The sequence below is a fragment of the Alligator sinensis genome, unplaced genomic scaffold (genome assembly GCF_000455745.1).
Source record: "Alligator sinensis unplaced genomic scaffold, ASM45574v1 scaffold559_2, whole genome shotgun sequence".
In the NCBI taxonomy this organism is placed as follows: Eukaryota; Metazoa; Chordata; order Crocodylia; family Alligatoridae; genus Alligator; species Alligator sinensis.
Genome location: NW_005842046.1, coordinates 196592 through 201437, shown reverse-complemented (window position 1 = coordinate 201437; position 4846 = coordinate 196592). Strand labels below are relative to the sequence as shown.

The 4846-nt window shown below is 50.9% G+C and overlaps 1 protein-coding gene across 1 annotated transcript in view; it reads right to left on the bottom strand.

The window, feature by feature from the left end:
* DUSP5 (dual specificity phosphatase 5) overlaps positions 1-4846 on the bottom strand; it is a gene marked incomplete at its 5' end in the record, with an annotated part of 17842 nt that overhangs the window by 3154 nt on the left and 9842 nt on the right. The window lies entirely within an intron of this gene.

The following is a 4846-nucleotide window of genomic DNA, read 5'->3' as shown; positions in this document are numbered from 1 at the left end:
TACACGACCTTCACATTCCACCAGTGGAGCATGTCCCGCTGGTTGAGAAACACTGGACTAAAGCCAACTACTTCTTGGCTGCTGATGGGCAAATGGACCATGGGCCCCTCCCTAGGTGATTTGTAATCATTTAAAAAGCTAGTAGATGGGATATGCCTATGTCTATGAAATCTATGAAATGAGACCAGGGTTAAAGGAAAAATCTCTCTCCCCAACCATGTTAAATAAAAAAAAAAAAGGCATATTGGAAAATGCAGGTCAAGTAACCGTGGGCAGCTTTGCTGCATAGTCATGGGCTACTCGGTAGAGTGCACAGGGGAATGTGGTTGTCTGTGTTAGTCTGAAGTCAGGCAGAAGGCAAGGTAGGTTTGCACCTTATAGACTAGGGATGGGCAACATATGGCCCACAGGCTGGGTCCAGCCCACCAACTGATTGCATCTGGCCACAAACTCTTGGGATCCAACCCGTGGGCAGCCAGCGGCTCTGGCTGCCACGTGGTGCTGGGTGGGCAGAGCTGTTTCTGCTACACCAGGCAGGTGGGTGGGACTGCTTCTGCCCAGCCCCGACATGGTGGTGTCAGCTGTGGACCTGGGTGGATGTCTCGATCCCCACCCAGAACCTACCGTGTCCACAGCCGACGCTGGCACCCACCCAGGGCTGCTTCCGGCGTGCTGGGCAGGTGCTGGCGTGAGCTGTGGATGCAACCAGCAGCTTCCGGGTTGGGGTGGGGATCGCGGCTCGCTGCAGCTCTGGGCAGGGTGGGGATTGGGGCGTGCTGCAGGTTTGGGAGGGGTGGAGAACAGGACAGAGAGACGGAGAGAGAAGTGTGGCCCTCGAGAGGACACCAAAACTCAGTAAGCGGCTCTCCAGCCGAAATAATTGCCCACCCCTGTTATAGACTAACCAAAGTGTGTGCGTGTGTGCATACACAGAGCACAAGCTTTCATGGGCTAGAGCTCGCTTCATCAGCTGCACCAGGGACAAAGTCTGTGGGAATGTCAATACGACATGCATCAGACTTAGATTTGACTCACTATTAATAGGGGCTGGATGCCGGACCTCTCAGGAGGCTTAAGGGTCCAGTAGAGGATTTAAATGTCTACTTCTAAAACTGCAATCCTAAAAGCCCGACTCCACGGCTTCCCTTATTTTTTAACTCCCTCGGTGCCTAAAGCTGCACCTCTGCAAATGCCTTGGTCTGCCCCAGTGCTGATGGGGATGAGCAGCGTGGGTTTTAGCTCATGCCTACGTCGGATCAGGAGACAGAACTCCTTTGTCTTAGTCCCAAGAGGAGCTCAATCCAGCAGCTGGTCTCGGAGCACGCCCAGCACCTACCAACAGGTTCGAGCACCATGTTAAATGCATCTGCAGCTGCCCCTTTCTTTCCAAACGGCAGTGCTTGAAGGCCTTGTGGTGGTACCATGGTGGGGAACATAACTGCCCTTGCGCACTACTCAGAGGCTGAGCAAAGGGCACTGGGCTCCAGTCTAGAGGACTCCCACCCAAAAATAATGCACTAAAGTCCTTTATTGGTGCCTTACTGTGCTGAGGTTGCCCAATACTCTGGAAGAGAGGATTAACGGCTCTTGAAGACCATACAGCTTATTTTTATGGAGGATGTCTCACACCCTGACACAAAACATCTCCCAAAACCATGCTGGTGAAGAGGAAGGGGAAGTTTGGCAATGGCATTTGAAAGCAGGATCCCAGGATACGGTTCCAGGGAGGGTAGGGACAGGTGGCCACAGAGGGAGGTGAAAACCAGGCAAGCAACTGTGAACGGGATCTGCGAGCCAGAGGAAGCCACGGGAAGGGATGGAGGCAAGAGGCCTCTCAGGCGACAGTGCTTTGACCTGCTTGCAGTTGGGGGAAGTTTGCTCTATGGCAGTGCACCAAGCTGGAGGAGATAACCCAGCAAAAGTAGAGACAGTTAGGTGTCTTTCTGCTTAGATGTGGGGAGGGAAAGAAGACACCAGCAGGCCGACACGTCTCACTTCTATGCAGAGCGACGGCCATGCAATGATTTGCTGGCTTGGTGGCTTTCTGGCTGCTGGCAGAGGAGGCTGGAGTTCAGCTTAGTTTTCTGCCAGGTGTCGACACGTTTGCCATTAATCCTGAGGACTGGGCTTTTGTTGGAGGATGAAAACATCACTCTTTTACACATCCCCTTTTATGCAAGTGTCCAAGGCGCTGTCCACAGTGCCCCTGTGGCCAGGCAAGTCACCTGCAAGTCTTTCCCTCCATCTCTCACCCCAGACGGAGGAAGAGGAAATTCCAGGTGTGTATGCCCATGGAGCCAACACACACACACACACACTGGAGCCAGCAGCCCTGAGCTCTAGGTCGAGTTTCACCACTGACTCCCCGCCCCGAGACCATCAGAAAATGACTTGGCCAGTCTGGGTTTTGGTCTCTGGGGAGTCCTTCTCATCCTCCCTTGTGTTACACTGGCTCCCTCTAACAAAAGCTGCCGTAACTGCAGCGACTGCCAGGCCTTTGGCCATGGCAGGAGTTTCCCAAACTTCCTCACCGTGCACCACTAGCATCAGACTTTTAACTGAGATTAGCAGGGGCCTGCTGCAGGCTGTGAAGCCCTGACGGATGGTCTCGTGGACCACAGCGAAGGAATGTGTATGCTCAGGTATTTTCCTGGGTGAAGCGCTGCTCCTCCAGAAGTCAGTCATCTCCCCCCTCTCTTTAGCTGAACTCTGTAAGTCCATTGGCAGGTCTGGTTGTTTTTCTGGTCTGGTCCTTATGACAACATTTTAATGTTTCATATCCTGTATGCATCGAAAGCCAAGAGGGACAGCCCCAGAGGATGTGACAATCTAGCAACTGCATTTCCTGCTTACGCTGATTAACTAGACCTCATTAGGTGGGCCAAAGATGGAAAGAAACAGGGGAAATCACCATTATAGGAGACCCAAAGCATCTTGTGGAGCATTTAGTCCACTCCCTTCCCTGTGCTCCATTTGTATTCTGGCTTTTCCTAGCTTATTCTGAACGTGTCTTTTGTGATTCCTACCTCTTCCAGCAGAAGGAAGCTCAGGTCCTGTTTAGAGCTCGTGTGCTAAATTTCCCTGTACAGGATTCAGGTGTTTAGCAGAAACCTTCTGTTTTGATGAAATGGTAGGAAGAGGCCCTCAGCCTGCAGACTGCCTGAGGCTTCAAGTGAATTTGGGGCTCTCATAAAGAAGTATCCTATGCCCCCCGTTCCCTGTTGTGCCTGGCTCATGGAAGCTGCTTGCAGCTAAGGGGGATAGGATCTAGTCCTACAGCTCAAACTGTAAGGGCTCGTGGTTTTGGTCCAGGAAGGGGCCGTCCCCAGCTCTGTTCTTGCTCTTAAACCAGACGGCACAAACGCACATCAAAGCAGGAGCATCTGCACAGGCCACCTGGAAGGGAACCCACCACATCTCATGCCATTCAAAACCACAACAGAAAACTCGAAACGTCCCTGCTCTGCCGAGAGTGACGTGGCTTTTCCCCTGCCCTCCTCCTCTGTAATTACGCAGGCTTTGGGGCACGCACACCCTTTCGGTGACAGCCTGTGGCACCGAACCGAGCAAAGCATGTTTTTTTCACAGCTTGTGACTTGCTGCCCGTAAAACAAGCGGAACGCGTCAACATTCGTTTCTTTATTAATTCACACTCCGTAAAAACATTTCAGTTTTTCTTTCACATTCAGGAGATCTTCAGGAAATTATTGCCATTTCCCGTAGGTAAAAAATAATAATAATAATAAAAAGGTCAACAGACAAAGCAGCAGCACATCTGGAACTCCCTGCAGACACAAGAACACGACGCAAAAAGGACAAAAGAGAGTCAGTCGCCCGAGGAAGAAATGAAACCGTTTCAGCTGCAGGAACACTGGGTGGAAGTGACCATACTTACAATAGCAAGCCACGTAACACTTAGCAAGACCACTCTGCTACACACAGTACAAACTGGTAACACTTCGAAGGAGGATGGGCTTCTGGTTGGTTTGGACGGGGGAAGTTTTTTGGTCTAAAATCCAGCGGTTACAGTTTCAGTTGTTGGAAGAGTCACTTGGACGAGGGGTGGATAGACATTCAAGTATTCTTGGGCAGTCCTTAAATAACAGCAGGTGGGAGTATATCAGCTCAGCAGGATGGCCTGATCACTTCACTGATAGCCCCCAGCTCTTTGCTCTGGGTACACCCAGCACAAAAGGTGCGTGCAGGAAATGCCACACCTGAACAGCTCAGTTTAGTATCCAGTCCCAGAGAGGCCAATGCCCAATACATCTGAGAAAGGTGAAAACCCCCTGCCGCGCCTCCATCTGCCCAGTAATAGACCAGCTTCTTCTCGACCTCGGCCCCTGCTCAGCTCATTCCTCGAAGCGTGGAACAAAAAGCGACCCGAGCAAAAGCAAAACAGATAGGCGAGGTGTTGCCACCTGGCATTGTGCTTTTCCAGTTGCTCTCTTTCCTGATGCAGCTGTTTATTGCTTGAACTTTAAAACAAGGCTTCTTAAAATAAAATTTAAGAGGAGACAGGAACAGAGAGCAAGTCGCCTGGGTCTGGCCCTTTCACAGTTCCAGAGGGCCCAGGAGGACAGTAGTGATTTCACACTTCAAGGTAAAAAGAAAAAAAAAAAAAAATCACGTGTTTAAAAAAGAAAGTGTAAGTGAAATCTCTTGAAAGCCTGCCCTGCGTACAGCTCTGTGTAACCAGCATCTATACTCACATCTCGGCAGCCAGAATGGCCATTCTGCTTTAGACTAAGTCCACGAGGCTTTCTGTATTGCACGTCCATGAAATGCTTCTCTTGGAGTCACAGTTGGTGTCAGAGGACTGCGTTGTCTTGCGTTTCTCCAAGAG